We start from the raw sequence: 22,959 nt of genomic DNA on the forward strand, positions 1-22,959 counted from the left end.
CATCAAGCTTTCATTGCAAATTTTTGAGTGGCTTTTTGTTTTGTTTTAGCATTGTCTTTGTTTTTAAAGGAATTTGCTTAGATTCTATGAACCATAGAAACACTACTGCAGCATAATTTAGCCTATTAAGGGGATGGATAAAGGGGAACTTTCAGACATGGATTTCGAAAAAGTGTTTGGTAAGGTTTCATGTCAAAGATTGCTGCACAAGAAGAGAACACAGGGTGTAAATAAAAACATTAATAAATGATTGGTTAGTTAACAGGAAAGGGAGGTGAAATGGTATTATTGCTTGACTATTAATCCACAAATCCAGGCAGTGTTCTCAGTTTGAATCCTGTCATAGCAGATTATGGAAGTTTAATTTCATAAGAATCAGGAATTAAGGGTATAATGATGACCAAGAAACTGAGGAAAAACCCATCTGGTTCACTAATGTCCTTTTTAAGGAAGGAAATTTGCTGTCCTTACCTGATCTGGTCTACATATTTTAGAATTTAGATTTTATTGTCACATGTACTCAGGTACAGGATGCAAGATGCATGTTGCCACATACATCATCTAGTACCTAATGTGATTGACTCTTAACTGCCCTCTGTGCAATTAGGGATGGACATTAAATGCTGACCTGGTCTAACCAAAGAGGCCAGATTCCTGTGAATGAATGGAAGAGAAGGAAATGGAGAGCTGTAACTAATGGAGAGCCAGGTGGATCAGTACTGAGACCTGAACCATTTACAATTTATATCAGTGACATGGGCAAAGGGACTGAAAATTGGTAAGAAATTAAGTTGTGAAGATAGCTGAAACTCTCTGCAGAGGGATATAAATATATTTGAGAGTGAGCAAAAAAAAATTAGCAGCCAAAGTTTTTAATGTGGATAGATGTAAACCTGACTATTGTAGCAGGAGGAGAAAGTGAGGTCTGCAGATGCTGGAGATCAGAGCTGAAAATGTGTTGCTGGAAAAGCGCAGCAGGTTAGGCAGCATCCAAGGGACAGGAAATTCAACGTTTCGGGCATAAGCCCTTCATCAGGAATGAGGAAAGTGTGTCCAGCAGGCTAAGATAAAAGGTAGGGAGGAGGGACTTGGGGGAGGGGCGATGGAGATGTGATAGGTGGAAGGAGGGCAAGGTGAGGGTGATAGGCCGGAGAGGGGGTGGGGGCGGAGAGGTCAGGAAGAAGATTGCAGGTTAGGAGGGCGGTGCTGAGTTCGAGGGAATCGACTGAGACAAGGTGGGGGGAGGGGAAATGAGGAAACTGGAGAAATCGGAGTTCATCCCTTGTGGTTGGAGGGTTCCCAGGCGGAAGATGAGGCGCTCTTCCTCCAACCATTGTGGTGTTATGTTCTGGCGATGGAGGAGTCCAAGGACCTGCATGTCCTTGGTGGAGTGGGAGGGGGAGTTAAAGTGTTGAGCCACGGTGGTTGGGTTGGTTGGTCCAGGTGTCCCAGAGGTGTTCTCTGAAGCGTTCCGCAAGTAGGCGGCCTGTCTCCCCAATATAGAGGAGGCCACATAGGGTGCAGCGGATGCAATAGATGATGTGTGTGGAGGTACAGGTGAACTTGTGGCGGATATGGAAGGATCCCTTGGGGCCTTGGAGAGAAGTAAGGGGGGAGGTGTGGGTGCAAGTTTTGCATTTCTTGCGGTTGCAGGGGAAAGTGCCGGGGGTGGAGATTGGGTTGGTGGGGGGTGTGGACCTGACAAGGGAGTCACGGAGGGAGTGGTCTTTTCGGAACGCTGATAGGGGAAGGGAGGGAAATATATCCCTGGTGGTGGGGTCCGTTTGGAGGTGGCGGAAATGACGGTGGATGATACGCTGTATACGGGGGTTGGTGGGGTGGTAGGTGAGAACCGGTGGGGTTCTGTCCTGGTGGTGGTTGGAAGGGCGGGGCTCAAGGGCGGAGGAGCGGGAAGTGGAGGAGATGCGGTGGAGGGCATCGTTGATCACATCTGGGGGGAATCTGCGGTCCTTGAAGAAGGAGGCCATCTGGGCTGTACGGTATTGGAACTGGTATACGGAGGTTGGTGGGATGGTAGGTGAGAACCAGTGGGGTTCTGTCTTGGTGGCGGTTGGAGGGGCGGGGCTCAAGGGCGGATGAGCAGGAAGTGGAGGAGATGCGCAAGGGCGGAGGAACGGGAAGTGGAGGAGCACCGCCCTCCTAACCTGCAATCTTCTTCCTGACCTCTTCGCCCCCACCCCCTCTCCGGCCTATCACCCTCACCTTGACCTCCTTCCACCTATCACATCTCCATCACCCCTCCCCCAAGTCCCTCCTCCTACCTTTTATCTTAGCCTGCTGGACACACTTTCCTCATTCCTGATGAAGGGCTTATGCCTGAAACGTCGAATTTCCTGTTCCTTGGATGCTGCCTGACCTGCTGCACTTTTCCAGCAACACATTTTCAGTATTGTAGCAGGAGGAATAGACCGGTAACATATTATTTTAATGGGGAGTAAATACTGAACTGTAAGGTCCAGAGGGATATGGATCGTCATACGTGAATCACCTGAAAATAGTTGCAAAAGCAGCATGTGATTAATATGGCAAATGGAATAGTTTATTACAGGAGAACTGAAATATAAAACTGGAAATGTTTTGCTACATTAAGAGATCGTTAGTAAGGTGACATCTTGGAATGCGATGTACAATTTTGGTCTCCTATTTGCATCCTTTCTGAAATAATGTTACGAGGTACTTCACAGAGAATGTTCACTTGACTGATGGGGATGGGCATTAGCTCATAACAAATTGTCAGACATTTCCTGGGCCTCTCTTCATTGGAATTTAGAGGATTAAGAGGTGATCTGATTTAGTCACGTAATGTGATTTAGGTTGGAAACTGCGAGGGTGTTTCTTTTGAGAGAGACTGGAACTGGAGGTCAGAGCTTAAGATTCCGAGGTCTCCCTTTTAATGAGGGTGATTTTCTTTCTTGTTGTTATATGTAACTCACTTTCGAGAAGGCAGTGGTGGCTGGGTAATTTAATTTATTTGACGTAGAGGAAAGTAGATTTTCGTAAGAAAAGGTAGTCAGGGATTCTGGAGCACTGAGGGAAATGTAGAATTGGGAGCTCCAACCAGACCGGCCATGACCTTAGTGAATGGCAGAACAGGTGGTTAGAAGCCTTTTTATATTCAATCATACAATCCAGAAGAGGCCCATCAGCCCATCGGGTCATATCTGCCAAAATACACTGTCAGCTATGCTGGTCCTACTTTCCCATACTAGGCCCAGAACCTTGAATGTGATGGCATTTCAAATCCTTATCAAAGTACTCTTTTAAAGGTTGTGATATTTCCCACCTTAACTACTCTCCCAGGTAGTGCATTCCAGATCCCCACCACACTCTGGGTGAAAAGGTTTTTCCTCAAATTCCTTCAAAATCTTGCAGAATTTAAACCAGCAGATTCTTTGAGCTGAAAATGCTTCTGTGCAATGGTTATTGAGGCTATTACAAGAAGAGAATAGGCGAATATTTGTAAAAACAGGATTATGAAGACGGGGGAAAGAAAGCCGGAAATGAGATTATTTAGATTCAGCTGAACGAGCACAAGCCCAATAGGACAGATGGTCTATTTTGCAATAATTCTATGATTTAAAGATTTTAAGGGGTGTTGCTGTGCTGACATGTGTGCCAATTCCTGTTGATTTTGAAAATATTTAACTCAGTATATCATTTTAAAGTTTCACAATTTTAAAAATGCTTTTATTTAACACTTTCTCATTTTATTACAAAAAATGTTGCATTCTTTGTGCAATAATTTGACAAATTAGTCGGTGATTATAAAGTAAATATACTCATGGTGATCAACATAAGTAAAGAGCTCCTGCTAAGACATGTTGTCTGAAACTATGGATGGAATTAATGTTTTGATTAAAAATGAGGTTTCATTTTTTTCTAATGCATCATTTTATTCTGGCATTGATACATTAGTTTTGCAGCTAAAAGAGCCATTTTTGAGTAGTACAGCTGAATGTTTTAATCACCTCTTGTCATAGATGTTTAATATACAGTTTTAACTTCTAGTTGCAGTAGTTTATTTTCATGTCACTTGCCTTTTCATGTATGTTTTTAAACTTGTGACATCTTGGTCGTAAGAGTGGGACCTTTCCAACCTAAAACGATAGACTAATGTGTCCTAAACAAACTTAATAGTGGCCTTCAAAAGAAGGTTGGATAAATATTTGAAGGATAAAACATTGCAGAAGGATCAGGAATGAGCAGTGGTGGAATGGGACAACTGGCTGGATTGCCCTTTGAATTTGTCAATATAGAACCAATGGACTAAGTAGGAAATCTTGAAGTGATCACAGGGTCATTCTACAAAGTGACTGCAACATTGTACCTCCTTCCTGACTTCAGGTTTGCAGTGCACACCTTGTTCAAAAAAAGGTGGTCTATCTGTGGTTAGTGCGTATGTGCTGCAACTTCACAACTTGCTGCTTTGATCATGATAAAAATAAGGAGCTATGATCGATTCCAGTACGTAACAGCTGGTGTCAGCCACAGTTTGCTTGTTCTGGATATGTGATAAGGTGTGCTCACTTTTAACTTCAATATTTACGAGATGAAGCAAGCATGCTGACTACAATCCTATAAAAATGGAAGGAAAGCAGACTTATCTGAAAATGACAGATTTTGTAAGTATCTTCCATCTGAGGCATCTTCGTCATTTATTAATGTTTTAGGCTTGGGAAAAAGTGGAACTGAAATATTTTAGTACGATATGTGACAAGTGAAACACTTTTCTGATTTAGTTTTGTTCCTGTCTTTTTTTATATAGTGCTAATTTGTGACTTTTTTGGGTGAGCAGCTAGATATACAGAATTGGTACCAATTGGTTTTTGAATTTTGTGTTTTAGTTTTATACAAAGATGAAAATTCCTTTCCAGGGAAGAGCGGGGGACTATTCCCCAGCAGTTGGTTATTGCTATTGTGCCACAAGCATTGCATCAAATTTGACATGTTTGCATTTTTTTTTTGTGTGCTTCTCTAGCATCACTTGCAATGATTAGTTTCCAGTTTGGACAGTGTTGGAAGGGGATAGGGGAAACAAATGCAGCAACTCTTTTTTTTATTTTACAGACAATTTCAGGGACATGTAATTGGACAGTTTCAAGGGATGGTTGAACACAGGTTTGGCAGAAGCGCACTACCTGCGGGTTTTCTCATTGGCAGTCCCTCATAGATGAGGAAGACTTTCTTCCACTCTCGGGGTGAGTCCGTAGGTAGCTGAACCGACTGATGCAGCTACTGCAGACTGTCACACTTGGGATAAGTGGTAGCCATGGGAAGTGGTGGGTGGGGCATTGGTGTGGCAGCACGTTCCTTGCGCCGTTTTCCCTGGGCTTCCATGTTTTCCCAATGGCAAGTCTTGAGGTGTTCAACACTTTCCCGGATGCTGCTCCTCCACTTTAGATGGTATTGGGCCAGTGATTCCCAGGTGTCTGTGGGAATACCACACTTGGCCAGTGAGGCCTTGAGGGTCTCCCTGGAACACTGCGCCTGCTGTTTCGGAGCTGGGAGTAGAGCACCTGTTGATCATTACAGACAACATGCCCAGCCCATCATAGCAGATCAAGGTGGGGTCAATGCCTCGATGCTGGGGATGTTGGTCCGGTCAAGGACGCTAGAGTTGGTGTACCTTTCTTCCCAGCATTATACTACATGTTCAAATCCCACCAGTCCCCTTTGAACCAGCAGAATGAGTTAAAATTCCACCTGCACTGAAGGTGTGTCATAACATCTCTACACAGTTTGATTAAACAGTATTGATGATCCTGTGATGCAGTGGTGATATCTCTGCCTCTGGAATAGAAGACCTGGGTTCAGGACCTACCTGCCCCTAATGTGTGCCATAACATGTCTAAATGGATTGGTTAACTAAAAACGTAGTGGATTTTTGTTTTGTCAAAGTCGGCAGAGCTGAATAAGATGCCGCATTCAACATGTGACCAATGCGATATCACCAGTTGCGCATTCTTGTCAATTTCACCTCAAGATCTCAAAGTCCTTGAAGTTGGTTATTCAATTAATTGCCAGTCATCTCCTGTAGTAACCAAATGCAGAATGGTGGTGGATATAGCTGAGGATAGGAAGTGTGAAATGCTCCTCTCTTTAAATTGGAGAACACAGTCCGTGGCCCGAAAGTGAGCACCTACATTTTCTTATGACTTTTTTATTTCTTCCTCATTCTATTTCCAACAGATTTTTCTGTTCATAAAATGCTAGCAAGCTTTGGCCTTACTAAATGGGGTCACTGGACAGATGCTGTTAAAAACCATTTAATCATAACTTTTCTCTCCCGTTTCTCTGGCCCGTACAGCAAGGGGGCATATGCTGCATTTCCTGAAGGGACTCGATTCAACCACATAATCTTTTATCAGGAGTAGGCAGCCTGGCATTACTCCTTTAAAGCAAAACAAAGAACTGTGGTTGTTGGAGATCTGAAACATAAAACGAAATTGGCGGAGAAACTCAGAAGGTCTGACAGCATCTGTGGGAAGAAAGCAAAGTTAAAGTTTTGAGTCCAGTGACTGTTCATCAGAACAGAAAGTTGCCGGTTCTGTTTTCTTTGGTGCCACAGTGTAAGCCATTGCTAATCTAGAAATTATCACAAAGAACAGCACATTTTGGTATATAATGTTCCACTGCACCTGACTCTCTAACTACAGCTTTATACTCCAATTGCATTTGTTTTTCCTCCTGTATCCTCCTTGTATCAGTGCATTTCTGAATGGTCATTGTCTGTGCCTCCAGAAGGAGAAAATGCTGGAGAAATTCCACTGGTCTGGCAACATTTATGGAGAGTGAAACAGAGTTAACATTTAAAGTCTGATATGACTCATTTTTTCCTGCGTACCACCTCATGATTATGCAGGGATTCTGCTAAAGGAGGGATGGGTAAAGATTTTGAAAATATCAACACAGGTGACCCTGGCTCTAACACAGAGGCACAGAATTCTCAGAGCTGTGTACATGCCTTGTCTTGTCGATCTCTGGAAGATTTTTCCATTCATTATCTAATCAAATGAGTGGCTCTCTGATTAAGATCTTAATTGATTTGATCAGGTTCCCCATCAGTTCCAGAGCGCTCAGATGCACATTGTTTAGATGAAGTTGTTTAGTTTCTCTGCCCTCATACCAGTTCATGTTTGAATTATTCAGCAGCTGGATGTTTGCCTGCAGATCTGCCAAATGCTGAATTCTTTTTTCATACCAGTTTAACGTTACAGGGTTATCACTGCCAGGCTGTGTGCCATTAGAAGCTGCCCAGTAAGGTATTGTTGGAGACCTAAACACACTTTTTAGACATAACATTTCACCCAAAACAGTGAATGCAAAGTCTTATACTGTCATCTAAGTGAAATGACTTTCTTGAGTGAGAGTTCCAGCTTATTCTGCCACTCAGGCCCGGCTGTTGTTGGACAAACCCATTCAGTGAACCTTTCTTTTGTATTGTTGGTCTACATCTTCCCTCATTATTGGAAACAGTCCTAGCCCAAGTACCCAGCCCTTTACTGTACGCCTTACACACTCATAACCATCTGGCCAAATTCTGCTCTAACTCAATTTACAGGTGAAACCATGGTGGATGGAATCTTAAACAGTGATGAGACAGAGTACAGGAAGGAGATAGACAGCTCGGTGGCATGGTATAAAGACGACAATCTCTCCCTCAATGTCAGCAAAATTAAGGAGCTAGTCATTGACTTCGGGGAGTGGGGTGGAGGACATGCCCCTCCCTGTATCAATGGGGTTGAGGTGGAGATGGTTCAGAGCTTCTGGTTCTGAGGAGTAAAAATCACCAACGATCCATCCACTTTGCTCCAGTCAAGAAAGCACACCAATGCCTCTACTTCCTCAGAAGGCTAAGGAAATTTGGCATGTCCATAATGCCTCTTACCAATTTCTTTGATGCACCAGAGAATGCATCCTATCCGGATGCATCACAGCTTGGTATGGTAATTGCTGTGCCCAAGACCACAAGAATTTAGACCATTGTGAACACAGACCAGTCCGTCATAAAATCCAGCCTTCCTTCCATCAACTCCGTCTACACTTCCCGCTGCCTCAGAAAAACAGCCAACATAATCAAGACCCCTCCTATCCTGGTTACACACTCTTCCACCCTTTTTCATCAGGCAGATTGAAAACACACACCAACAGATTTGAGAACAGCTTCTTCCCCACTGTTAAAGTATTGAGTATAGGAGTTGAGAGGACATTGGTTAGGCCATTTTTGGAGTATTGCGTGCAATTCTGGTCTCCTTCCTATCGGAAGGATGTTGTGAATCCAGAACTAGAAGGCATACATTTACAGTGAGATGGGAAACGGTTAAAAGGGACCTAAGGGGCACCTTTTTCATGCAGAGGGTGGTGCATGTATGGACTGAGCTGCCAGAGGAAGTGGTGGAAGCTGGTACAATTACAACATTTAAAAGGCACCTGGGTGGGTATATGAATAGCAAAGGTTTGGAGGGATATGGACCAAGTATTAGCAAGAGGGACTAGATTAGGTTAGATATCTGGTCAGCATGGACAAGATGGACTGAAGGGTCTGTTTCCATGCTGTACATCTATATGACTCTGTTATCAGACTTTTGAATGGACCTCGTGTGTGTGTGTGTGTGTGTGTGTGTGTGTGTGTGTGTCTGTACCTTCTCTGTAGTTGTAACACTATAATCTGCATTCTGTTCTAATACCTTGATGTACCTTATGTAAAGTGTAAGTTGCCTGTCTAACACCTGTATCTCAGTATATGTGACAATCTCAACTTTAGATTTTCTACCCACTGAGATATTATCTTGTCATTTTTTATTCTGTTACCCAATTTGTTTCAGTCTGACGAGGAGTCCTATTATACAACAATAAATTTGACTTACAAAATCAGTGGTACTTCGTCATTTTTTATGATGGTGCAAATTGTTATGGCACAGAAGGAAGCAATTTAGCCCAGCAAATGAGCCCCATTGCCGAGTGCCAATTTCCCTCTACCTTTGCACATTAATTCTTTCTGAAAACCATCCAAGGTTCTCTTGTGTGCGTCAGTTGATCCTGCCCCCAACATTTCCAGGCAGTGCGTTACTCTAACTACTCACTGCAGAGGGGGAACAAAATTCCATCCTATCATCCTTGCTTCTTTTGCACTTTGCTTTAAACCCACGGGCAATCCCCAGGTTACACAAATGTGTTCTGATCCTGAGTACATTGCAACATGAGCTATTGTTACGACGGAGCTATTGAGTTTGGATAATGCCGATGTTTCCAATCCAAGAAATGGTTCAGTCGCACATTGAAAGCAGTACAGTTTATTACCTTCAGGTAGATCTAGGTATAGAAGCGGTTAAAAGTAAAGCCTTTCGCTTCACTTGACACCACCTATTAACAACATCAGGCTGCCAGAAAATATACTGAGCAAATTGTTTGATTTGGAGCTGGGTTTTATGCCATTGCACCCTCAGGCGTGGGTTTGGATCCATGGCGGGGAAGGAGCTTATCTAATACCACGGATTGTCAATCTGGCTCAGCAATACATAATCACACCCCTCCTCTCCATTCAACTTTCACTCCAGCTCTTCAGAGTTGGAGGCAGGATGCAATCCCACACATGGTCACCACTAACAGTGGTGCTGTTGGGTCCACACAGCTGATTGGCACTCCCTGTCCAGATGAGATAGAAGTCTTACCATAGACGTATTAAAAGCCTAGCCGGCCCTAACTTTTTCTTGCAGAGGCAGTGTCTCCAGCAATCTATAAATTCCAGTCCCTGGTAACTGTACATGTAAATATGTACACATCAGAGCTGGTATGCATTCTTCTGTTATTAACATATCCGCGATAGCATTACCCACTGAGTCAACCATTTGATCTTTCATCTCTATAATTTTATTTCTCATGATAACTTAAAATTAATGCTTTAGCCAGAAAGTACCAAGATGCAGTTACCTTTAACCTGAACTTTTCCATATCTAATTATGGCCTAAGCTCCTCCCAACCATTAAAGCTGATGTCATGCCATTTCGGACCAACTCAGAAATAGCTGTGAAGTGGTGGTTTTATTAGGTTTTGCCCTATGTGTTAATATCCACACAAAAGAGGTAATGGGCCTAGAGGTATTAATGTTGGACTGTTAATCCAGAGACCCAGAGGGTGGGGACTCAGTTTTGAACCACTATACAGCAAATGGTTGAATTGGAATTCAATTTTAAATAAAGGCCAGAATTAAAAGTTGAATGATGATTATGAATCCATTGTCGATTGTTGGGAAAAATCCATCTGGTTCACTAACGTCCTTTAGGGAAGGAAACTGCCATCCTTACCTGGTCTGGCCTACATGTGACTCTAGACCCACAGCAATGTGGTTGACTCTTAACTGCCCTCTGGGTAATTAGGGATGGGCAATAAATGCTGCTCCAGCCAGTGATGCCCTCATCCTGTGAATGAATTTTAAAAAACTAACTTTCCAAAGGTATTTGCGTTTTACATGTTGGATTGAATATATCACATGACTGGATTTCAGGTATTAAGACTTTTACTGTTCAAAAAACTAACTAAATGCAATGCTGCCTGACCAGTAATAGGCAATTTATACTTTAGATTGCAGAAAAGATCACCGTTCCTTGTCATGGAGATCCTTTTTGTGCTGTCTCTCACATGAATACTTTGAAGAGGTTTCACAAGAATAAAGATGTTCTCTGCTCCCATCACCCATTTCCTTTTTTCCCCTCTCAGCTGGATAACGTCTAATCCCAGAACTAAATCAGATCACAAGGGTTATACATGACATTCCATGATTCTGGCTTAAGATGGGTGAGTCGCCCAGCCTCTATTGAATCCTCACCAACTCAGTATGTGTGCACTCCCCACCTGTGTTCTGTGCAGTGAGTAATACTGAGAGCATTTTCTTTTCTTCAGCTACGTTACTAATTGCTTCTATTTTCCTTCTCTCTTCCTCTGATTCTTGTAGACACCACTTGATCCGAGGGTCAGTGATATCTTTGCAGATATGAAAAGAGAGAATAAAACAGACCCAGGGATTCACAGTCTGTCACATGACCCCTTTTGTTCCTCCATTTCATCTTTAATTAGAGGGATAGCCCAAGTAATTTTTCAAAATCTTGTCTTTTAAAACACATGAGGATGATAAACATGAATAACTTTGGTGTTTCTACAACAAAACATACCCATACTCTAGATTTATGTATTCCAGCTGGATTTAGATTATAGTCTTTGTAAAAGCAAAGCAACACATGCTTCATTACCATAGTTTGAAATTGTGCAACTACTCATTTGGAAGCACAGTTAGTAACATTTTACAGTGCTGCACTCTGTGGTTAGCTTTGGAACCCAGAACGTAGCTTCGCACTGGCAATGTTTGATTTTACAGAGAGACAAGTTGTCTTTTTGGTAACAGCTGAATTTGTCCTCCTAGTTATCCAACAGAAGAAAAACCAAAATTATCATAAACCATAATTAGTATTCAATTACTACTGCAGCTGCTAACCTTTATTTCTACAAGTAACACTTTGCCTTGATAAAAGGGACCATTGATTAAAATTGGATAATAGGATCTTAAGCTAATTGAGGCTATATGGATTTTATTGTGTCATTTTGACTGATCTATTCATTAGAAATGTAATAAAAGCAAAGATTCAATATTTTCTTAAGAGCAAAATAATCAACATTTAGCTTTTCAGTTTTAGGACCTTCACATTTTCTCTCTATCCTCCTGTTCCTTGTCACCACAGCCCTTGGAATCTTCTGGCTTCTGTTCTGGTTTCACTCAAGTGCACCCCCACTCCGGCTCAGTTTGTGTCTGCTCTGCCTACAGCACAGCATTAGACTTCTAAAGTTTGAACACAAAGCACCTCTCAGACAGCACGGTGGCTCAGTGGTTAGCACTGCTGCCTCACAGCACCAAGGGCCTGGGTTTGCTTCCAGCCTCAGGTGACTGTCTGTATGGGTTTTGCACATTCTCCCTGAGTCTGTGTGGGTTTCCTGTAGGTGCTCTGGTTTCCTACCACAGCCCAAGATGTGCAGGTACAGTGGTGTTCAGGATGTACAGGCTATGTGGGTTAGCAGTTGAAAATCCAGGGTATAGGATAGGGGGGTTGGGTCTGGGTGAAATGCTCTTTGGAGGGTTAGTGTGAACTTAATGGGCTGTTTCCACGTTGTCGGAATTCGAAGAAATAGGTAGGAAATGTGGAGTCAAAGTTCAGGAAGTTAATTCCACCTGCGAACCACTCTCCATGTAAAAGAAAATGCCTCTCATGTCTTTAAATCTTTCTTGTCTCACCTTAAAACTGTATCCCCTAGTCTTGAAATGCTCCATCCTTTGGAAAAGATCACTACCATTAACTCGTCTGCAGCCCTCATTATTTTCAATAAGGTCACCTCTCAATCCCTTACTCTATGGTCAGGGGAAAAAACTGGTGAAGCAAGTTCTCCTTGAAGAGAAGGAGATTTGATGGAGGTTTTCAAAATTATGAATAGGCTGTACAAAGTTTAAAAATCACACAACACCAGTTATAGTCCAACAGGTTTAATTGGAAGCACTAGCTTTCGGAGCGATGCTCCTTCATCAGCTGAAGGAGCATCACTCCGAAAGCTAGTGCTTCCAATTAAACCTGTTGGACTATAACCCGGTGTTGTGTGATTTTTAACTTTGTACATCCCAGTCCAACACCGGCATCTCCAAATCATAAATAGGCTGGGCAGGGTAGAGAGAGACAAGCGGTTCCCATTCATTAAAGAAAAAAAAATGAGAGGGCATAGACTTAAAGTAATTCTGGTTGCCCTTTTTTTGGGTTGTAACTTGATGTTTATCATCAAACCATGGCTCTTGTTTGATGAACATTCTTGCCCACTGCGTCCATCTTGATCCATCTGATCTGGAGTTTTCCATTGTCATTGAGACCCATCCTGTTGGTCTTTTGCCTCAATTATGTTCAATCCAAAAGACCCATCCCATCCATTAGTCCAGTCCTGTCATAGTCTCTAGCTCTTAATATCTCTCATTCATTGATTTCATTTACCACCTCCTTCATTAATCTCTATATCGCAGTGCAATGTGTCAGGTTATGTGTAGAGCTTTCCAAATAAATAATTAAAATCCAATCAGTCGTGCAATGAGTGCAGATAGTTGCTGTGACATTCACATTTGCAGATTCTATATCTGCATGTCTAAAATTACTGAGTGAAAAAGGGTCCTTTGAGGTATTCCTCATGTAAACATGCAAAGGAAACTGATTTATTATTTCAATGCATTTCCAGAATAGATTGTCTGTCTGCTGTAAACTCCATGTCAAACTTCTTAAGTGGGGTCAGCTGTCCTGGTTTTAAGTAGCAGCACAGTCCCTCGCTTTCAGCTTGGCTTCTACATCATCCCCATACTGTTGAAATGTAAAATCTCTGTATTGCTCATATTTTAACACAGCAAAAGCCTATGTTTAATCCTGTCTATAATGAATGAATGCATTGAATAAATTCACTACTTCTCAGTTAGATGAAAACTGAATCAAACTGTATTAGATTTGCTAGTCAGCTGTAAATCAGTTGGTAGCACTTTCACCTTTTGTACCAGGGTGTGGAACTGAAAATCCCTGGAATAATTTATGTAGCTGCTCAGTTCCACTAAATAAAAATGGAAAGAATTGCGGATAAGCTCAACAGGTCTGGCAGCGTCTGCAGAAAGAAATCAGAGTTAACGTTTCAGTTTAAACTGCAGTTCCACTGTTTGCTGTTCTTTATGCTGGATAGGCAGAGGTCCTGTCAGTCCATCGTTTTCACCTTCAGGTTTTGCAGGTCCGATAACCATCAGTAAGACTCACTTCCACAAACCTCCTCTCTCACAGGTTGCTTATCTCCTGATGCTGCAGTTTTTTGGAGTTCCTCTTGAGTTGATCCATGAGCAATCCATTAGTTTACCGTTTGTTCCATTTCTGTGAAAACATGCAGTTCTTTTGTGTCTCTGAGCTATTCTCACAGCTTTCTATGTTTCGTCCTTTTCAGCCAGCTCTCAAAGTACTTTCAGGACCTCCTGTCTCCCTTTCTGTCAAACAGAAAAACTAACTTCTTTCTAAGAGTGATTTGCTCCTTCCTGTCACAAGAATTCTCTGGGGTCTTCAACCTGCCTCTGTCTGCTTTCTCTTTATATCTGCATCTATGCACTGATTACCTTCACAGGCCAGCTCTGCTGCTTATAGTTCTGCATTATGTCTGTCAGCCACACTCTACTTTCTTAACTAACCTCCTACTGGTACTACTTCCAGATCAGGGTTCACCACAGCATCCACTATTCATGATCCATGAAAATTGCAGTTGATTCCTTTACAATTGATGCAAATTATTAAAAGTACACAAAACACTATAGAGTCATAGAGATGTACAGACCCTTTGGTCCAACCTGTCCATACCAACCAGATATCCTAAACTAATCTAGTCCCACCTGCCAGCACCCGGTCCATATCCCTCCAAACCCTTCCGAGATCAAAAGGCACAGAGAAGGAAGCTGACATGGTGTTATCTGAAACATTCTTTAATCAGATAAGTGGAACAGAGAAGGAGCAAATAGGTAGACATGCAAGTATCTTTAGCTCTGATAAGCTGATTGAATTACAGCAGAAAGATGAGGAGTTAAAATAGTCACATCAAATGCATTTACTGAGAAAGAAAGTGAATGCATTCCTGTGTGTTATTCCTTAACAAATGACGCCTTAATGAGGAAATGGAGACCATCATACATTCAAACAGGTGGGAAATGGGCAGAGATGGGGCTAGTACAATTGCAACATTTAAAAAGCATTTGGATGGGTATATGAATAGCTGCAAATGTGTTGCTGGTCAAAGCACAGCAGGCCAGGCAGCATCTCAGGAACAGAGAATTTGACGTTTCGAGCATGAGCCCTTCATCAGGAATGAATAGGAAGGGTTTGGAGGGATAAGGGCCGGGTGCTGGCAGGTGGGACGAGATTGGGTTGGGATATCTGGTCGGCATGGATGGGTTGGATCGAAAGGTCTGTTTCCGTGTTCTACATCTCTATGACTCTATTCATATACCCATTCAAATGCCTTTTAAATGCTGTAATTGTACTAGCCTCCACCACTTCCTCTGGCAGTTCATTCCATACACGCAGTACCCTCTGTTTGAATACGTCACCCCTTAGGCCCCTTTTATATCTCTCCCCTCTCACCCTAAACCTATGCCCTCTAGTTCTGGACGACTCCATCCAAGAAAAAAAGAACTTGTCTATTTATCCTATCCATGCCCCTCGTGATTTTATAAACCTCTATAAGATCACCCCTCAGCCTCCGACGCTCCAGGGAAAACAGCCCTAGCCTATTCAACCTCTCCCTATAGCTCAAATCCTCCAACCCTGGCAACATCTTGTAAATCTTTTCTGAACCCTTTCAAGTTTCAAATCTTTCCGATAGGAAGGAGACCAGAATTGCACACACCATTCCAAAGTTTCCTAACCAATGTCCTGTACAGCTGCAAATGACCTCCCCAGCCCTGTACTCAATAATCTGACCAATAAAGGAAAGCATGCCAAAAGCCACCTTCACTATCCTATCTACCTGCGACTCCACTTTCAAGGAGCTATGAACCTGCACTGCAAGGTCTCTTTGTTCAGCAACACTCCCTAGGACCTTACTTCCTCCATGGTAAAACGTATTAATCGCACTGTTTATGATGATGACCTGCTTCCAAAGCAAATATTTCTTCAAAGAAACTTTGAACTAATTAATATTGAAAAACACCAACAAATAATTGACCAAACCCAACATGACAATGTAACTGGGACAATATAATAATTTACATTCAGTTCTGTCTCTTTGGAAAAAAATCATAAATATTTCACAAAGCATTACATTTCCAAAAGTAATTGAATTTGCTTTCTAATTGTATTGCTATAACTAAATTGTCAACTATTTCAAATCTTGATCTTGTGATTGACAAAGAAATTGATTCATTTGTCATTTTCACAGATGAACAAAAGATTGCAATGAATCACAAATTAATAATGCTCTTTCATGGGCATTTTATGAGAGAGCCGGTGTTATTTTTGTTAAAATTGTTTCCTTATGCTTAAAAAGTGACACTTTCAGTTAGAAACCCATTTTGCAGCCCACAGTTAGGAGTGCCACATTAATTAAGTTCATATTACAGTGTTATTATTATAAATTTCCTAATTGTATTTTACTCCCATGTTCAATGCAGTCAGGGTCAACCAAGTCATTACTTCAGGGTATCACTTTATCATCATCTTTTTGATGTGGAGGCCTCCCATCTATTTTTGATGACTGTCTTATATGAAGCATTAAGGCTTCTTTTGAAACTCGAGAATGCCCTTTTGGACCAGGTCAAGCCTCAGAAGTCTGTGGTTGTTTGCATTTTCCATCTCTTTATGAGTTGGCAGAGCAACTACAACCACAAACCCACGATTCTGTTTAGCACTACTCTGTTGATGTGCCAGATATTGTCTTGCATTTCACATAGTGTTAGTCATCGCTCAGTTGATAGCTCTCCCAGTTCTTGACTTCGTAATTAGTTATGAGTCCCAGTCAAACATTGAAACTTTCAGCCTGACACTCCAGAGCAGTACTAAGGGAGTGCTGCAATATTAGGAGTACCACCTGTCCAGTTAAAATGTTATCCAAGACCTTGTATGTCTTGACACATCAATACAAAATGCCCTATTGCACTATTTTGAAGAGTATTAGTGAGGTTTTCCGAACAAGCATTATCCTTGAATATCACTAAAATAGATTTCCATTTCTTCCTTCATAGGATCTAGGTGTCACTGATTGGGCCAGCATTGATTGCCTGTCCCTAATTGCCCTTGAGAGAGTGGTGATGAGTTGTCTTCTTAAACTGCTGCCGTCCTTTGGCTGTAGATCGACCTGGAGGGCAATTCCCAAATTTTGATAATGTGGCAGTGAAGGAGCAGTGATATTGTTCCAATGTTGGAATGTCTGAGCATTGTCACGTTGCTCACTATCAATTGGCTCTTGTTTTCTCATCTATTATGCTTCACATCTGACTTTAAACCACTTTGGGACAACTTAGGATTATGTAAGGTACATTGTTCAATAAAGGCAGTCATGAGGACATGAGATTGAATGGAAAGAAAATGCAAGGGTACAGCGAAACAGTAAGAGCATGTCACTGAAACATAATGCTCATGTGGAGACCCAGCACAGACATGAAGGACTGAATGGCCTCCTTCTACCCCAAAACACCACTATCGTATAAATGTAGGCTTTTCTCTATGTCAAACGTGGGGGCCTGGAGAAAACGGAAATGATTCCAAAGACCGAAACCTCAGTGAACAAATCATTGGCAAGCTATATGAGGAGCGTTCATGCATTGGAAACATAAAGCAATTTATATTGATACGAATGTTTATGTGAGTTTGATAAATGAAAGCTCTGTGGGGCCTCCTCAGTGTTGGTTGTGCAAGGGGAATCTCTGTCTGATGAATGTGGAAAGCATTGGTTTCAAATGCATTAATGCATGCTTGTAGAACAACGTAAATGCTGAGCTTGGCACAGCCATACAATTCTTCTGACAGAAATGGCCAGATGTGCCAAGAGAAATCAGTACAGCTACAAACTTGCATTCTTCTCCATTTTTGGACATCTTGAGTTTCTTTTAGCTATAGTAATTGAAAACGCTCCCTTGGATGGTAGTGCATACGGTTTTGCATCTATCGGATACCCTGAATTATATTCATGAAACAAGCAGCATGTGTTTTTTTTTAGATTCAATGTGGAAACAGGCCCTTGGGCCCAACAAGTCCACACCGACTCTCTGAAGAACAACCCACCAAGACCCATTCCCCTACATTTACCCTTTCACCTAACACTACGGGCAATTTAACCTGGCCAATTCCCCTAATTAGATTACTTACAGTGTGGAAACAGGCCCTTCGGCCCAACAAGTCCACACCGACCCGCCGAAGTGCAACCCACCCATACTCCTACATTTACCCCTTACCTAATACTGCGGGCAATTTAGCATGGCCAATTCACCTGACCCACACATCTTTGGACTGTGGGAGGAAACCGGAGCACCCGGAGGAAACCCACGCAGACACGGGGAGAACGTGCAAACTCCACACAGTCAGTTGCCTGAGGCAGGAATTGAACCTGGGTCTCTGGCGCTGTGAGGCAGCAGTGCTAACCACTGTGCTGTGTTATCTGATACTTCAGACAATGAATATGCCATCTGCCTTCTGAGTTCTAACCTCAATCCTCATGTAACCCCCCAATTCCAGTTGTAGAGTTTTCTCACCGGATGTAATACTGCTCAATATTTGTCATAGATTTCCTGACTAAAGTGTGAAGCCAAGCTTGGTTACAGAAGTGAATTAAGTGGCATCTTAATGTCTTCCAATTTGCAGTGTCACTTGTGCAAGTTTAATGAATCTAAGGAGGCAAAGGGAATACAGCTTTCAACTTGCATTCTAGCAAATGGACCTTGTGTCTTCTGGAGATTTTTAAGTGCTGGAAATTCCCTCATCCTAAAACCATTCCAGTAACTGATGATTTGCTGTTTGAAAAACTCAGTATGTAAGTCCATCCTGCTCCTTATAAACCACTGCAGCAACAAACATTTGTTCAACTGGTTTTCCCCAGTGAGAGACAGTTGGCAGGCTTAGCTGGGTGACTGCCAACCTGTTGAGCCTTGTCATGAACATGTGTTCCACGGCCAACAAGTCCTGTGTTAGAACTTGAACCCAAAGCTTCTGGGTCAGAGGAAGGGGAACCACAAGACTGCCTGACAAGTGATAATGCAGCATGATAAAGTAGCAGAATATCCTGCAGCACTTCACATGCACAGAGCAGAATGTGAATCCCAAGCTATGGAAGGGGATAATGGAGGGTGACAAAAAAAGGATTGACACCAGGGGAGGATATCTGGAAGTATTGTTGCTGTTGAAATTTAGAAAATTATAGCAGTTAGTCTGATCACTCCAAAAGAAACAGCAATGAGATGAACAACTTGATAATCTGTTGATGGATGTTATTTAGATTCCCTACAGTATGGAAGCTAGTCATTTGGCCCATCAGGTCCACGCTGAACCTCCGAAGAGTAGCCCACCCAGGCCCATTCCCCTACCCTACAGCTATTCCTATAGTGCATCGAACACTATGGGCAATTTAGTATAGCCAATTCACCTGGCTTGCCCATCTTTGTCTTATGAGAGGAAACCGGATCACACCCACACAGGCACAGGGAGAATGTGCAAACTCCACACAGTTCACCCAAGGCTAGAATCGAACCCAGGTCCCTGGTGCTGTGAGGCATTAGTGCTAATCACTGAGCCACTGTGCCACCCCGATCCTATTTGAGGGATAATTATTGGTCAGAACACTCGGACTCCAGCTTTTTTTGAATAATGGTGTGGGGTCTCCAGAAGGGATTGATGACACCTTCCGTTGATTTGCACCTTCCGAGGGATATATCTAAAATTGGTGTGTATCCAATCTGTATAAATTCGTTTAATCATCAGGTACTAGCTGTCCTTGAAACAAGATGTGTTAACAAGCTCCTTGTTTCATCACTTCAAAGAATTCATCCAACTGAGTTACCGATGATCTTCATGTAGTTGTTGAACTTATGTAAAGATAGAAAACACAACAGCTTCTAATATCTCATCTTAAGTGCACATCCGCCATTGCAGTAGTCGTGGTATCACACTGAGGTGTCATTTGCGATTGAGCCCTGTAGCAGGGCTTTAGCCTCGAAATTTCTCACTAGGAGGAGAGTGCGTTACCACGAAAGCAAGTTCTGAGTTGATTAGACAGCTTAAAACAAGCAAGAGACAAAGAGAAAGCTGAAGAAAGTGCAAATGAATCCTTTTTAGACTAGTTCTTTTCGAGCTTCAGAATTATGCAAAAGAGCAGTGGATTCTTGAGGCATTGGATTTATTCAAGACTGAGGCCAATAATCGTTTAGTATATGAGGGAAAAGAAACCTTCCCTGGTCTAGCCTACATGTGACTCCAGACCCACAGCAATGTGGCTGACTCTTAGCTACCCTCTGGGATTGGCAATAAGTGCTGGCCCAGCCAGTGACACCGTCATCCTATGAATAAAAAGACCTTGGTGATGTTTGCAGAAGATGTTCTACTCCTCCTGTAGTTCCCTTCAGTAAAGCAGCTTCTAGTCTCAGAAAGTGTGTGTCTTTCTTACTCTATCCCCACAGGCACCAGTTTAGAATCATTGGAGATGATTTTCTAATCAACTAACTCAGATGTTACCACACACCTCTGAAGCAGGTGAGAGTTGGATCTAGACCTCTTGGTCGATATTTTGGGACATTGCCACTCCACCACAAGTGTCCCTTCAGTTTGAGTCCTCATATGAGCTGTTTCCACCCAGGGGCAAACTGGAGGGTAGTTAGAATAACACCTCGCCATGCCCCTGGATTAACCCCTTAGTTTTTGAGCAGGAAGGAAGTCAAGTCCTGTTTTATCTCTGCAGTTAGGGTCCACCCAAACTATGATGTTCTCTTGAATGGAAGTCTTCCATGAATTTCAAGGCAATTGTTGCTTCGGAGATAAAGCCTGTGCAGGTTTGGGCATACTGTCACTCAGGATTTCAAACAAGGCACTGTGCTGTTACTTGGGTAAAATTGCCCCTAGTTTATTGAAAACTGTCGCTGCAATAAATCAAAGCCTGGTTATCTACAGTAACTAGAGTTGGGCCCTACTTCGGTTTGATCAACTCCTGTTTTGCCACAATTGTGCAGGGGCCTTGGTGACTAAGGTGGGGAAGATACAAAAGGAATCCTTTGTTGATAAGGTCTTTTGAAAGGCTCTCACAGAGTCCTTTGTTTGATTTACAGCCTGAGGAATATGATCATGCTGGCAGTCTGAAGGGCTGTGGAGAGATACAAGCGCCTGCTGCCCCATTTCAAAACTGAGTGTCCCAGGATTGAACTTACTGCGAAGGGGTGGGGATGCTGGGAGGAAAACTACTATAACCTGACTAAAACTGGGTTTCCATTCTATCTAGCACCTTCGGCCAATGTGCAACGAGATTTCTGATATATAAGAGAGGCCAGGGAGACTGTAAAACTGAGGATGGAGGAGGTTCCACCCTTTAAGATAGCATGATTAACAGGCACATCAAAGGGGAGTTCAGTTTGCAGTAAACATGACTGCATAAAAGAGAGGAGAGGCGAGATAAGAGAGTGCAGCTGCAAGAGGTAATATGCATCTGTCATTTAGCGGCAGTTTTTTAAGAAAGTGCTCATAGCCACACAAGTCCTGATGTACTCTAAATGTTTACACAGTTATACACTACAGAGTGAGATCAGAATGATCTGGGTTCTTTAAATCTGAATCCAATTAAAACTTGCAGTTGAGAAATGCAAACAATAAAGCCAGGCGAGCTTCCAGGATGACACCGGTTTCTTTGATGCTATTGAGGAGGAAGATTAAATGGTTGTAAAGCAGCTAACTTTGTTTTCACAGGTATTTATGAACACACCATTCTGGAGATTCACTCTGTGGGTGCAGATGTTTTAACACTGCATGAAGTTGTTTTAAGTCCTCCATGTTCAATTTGAAACAGCATCAAGAGGTGGTGTTGGATTGGGGTTGACAAAGTAACAACTCTCACAGCATCAGGTTAGAGTCCAACAGGTTTATTTGGAAGTAGTAGCTTTTGGAGTGCTGCTCCTTTGTCAGGTAGCTAGTGGGGCAGGATCTTGAAAGCTAATACTTGCAAATTAACCTGTTGGACTATACCCTGATGTTGTGTGATTTTGTTTTTATTTTGAGTTGAAAATGTGTTGCTGGTTAAAGCACAGCAGGTTAGGCAGCATCCAAGGAATAGGAAATTCGACGTTTCGGGCATAAGCCCTTCATCAGGAATTCCTGATGAAGGGCTTATGCCCGTAATGTCGAATTTCCTATTCCTTGGATGCTGCCTAACCTGCTGTGCTTTAACCAGCAACACATTTTCAGCTGTGATCTCCAGCATCTGCAGACCTCATTTTTTAACCCTTTTTTTATTTTGAAACAGGTTTGTCAGGTGATCTATAGGGAGAGGTTCTGGATCAGTGGTGCTGGAAGAGCACAGCAGTTCAGGCAGCATCCAACAAGCAGCTGCCTGAACTGCTGTGCTCTTCCAGCACCACTGATCCAGAATCTGGTTTCCAGCATCTGCAGTCATCGTTTTTACCTATAGGGAGAGGTTGAAGAGGCTGTGGCTACTATCCATGGAGAGGCTGAAGGGTGACCTTATAGAGGGTTTTAAAATCATGAGAGATATGGATAGGATGAATTGTCAAGGCCTTTTCTTCAGGGTAGGGCAATCCCATACCAGAGGGCTAAGGCTTAAGGAGAAAGGGAAAAGATTTAAAAGGGGCCTAAGGGGCAACCTTTTTACACAGAGGGTGGCACGTGTATGGAATGAGCTGCCAGTGGAGGCTGGTACATTTACAACGTTTAAAAGGCATCTGGATGGTACATGATTAGGAAGGGTTCAGAGGGATACAGTCTAAATGCTGGCAAATAGGACTACATTGGGTTGGGATATCTGGTCGGCATGGACGCGTTGGACCAAAAGGTCTGTTTCCATGCTGTACATCTCTATGAATGTGTCAGGCCTGACATTCAGTAGAAAAGTGAGGCAGAAGTGTAGAGCTGTTTCTAAGCACTTAGGTTTGACTCTTGATCAACGTTTGGTATGTGTGTCCCCACATTTTCAGGGAGTATGCTCAGATTGCTGCTTAAAACAAAGTACTACTCTATTACTTGTGCCAATTTCCTTACATCTGTGCCCTTTGGTTGCAACCATTGTGCCATTGGCCTTTGTGTAATGGCTTGGGGGTGAACATGCAGGTGGTGACAGGGATCTTGGTATCTTATAGAGCTGGAGTCATGGAGCATGGAAACAGACCCTTCGGTCCAACCTGACTCTGCTGACCAAGTTTCC

General features: G+C 42.6%; 1 protein-coding gene across 1 annotated transcript in view; it reads left to right on the forward strand.

Annotated features, from left to right (window-relative positions):
• The window catches only part of LOC132825353 (neuronal-specific septin-3-like), a 407,090-nt gene that overhangs the window by 42,096 nt on the left and 342,035 nt on the right, over positions 1-22,959 (forward strand). The window lies entirely within an intron of this gene.

Source organism: Hemiscyllium ocellatum, chromosome 20 (assembly GCF_020745735.1).
Source record: "Hemiscyllium ocellatum isolate sHemOce1 chromosome 20, sHemOce1.pat.X.cur, whole genome shotgun sequence".
Classification (NCBI taxonomy): Eukaryota; Metazoa; Chordata; class Chondrichthyes; order Orectolobiformes; family Hemiscylliidae; genus Hemiscyllium; species Hemiscyllium ocellatum.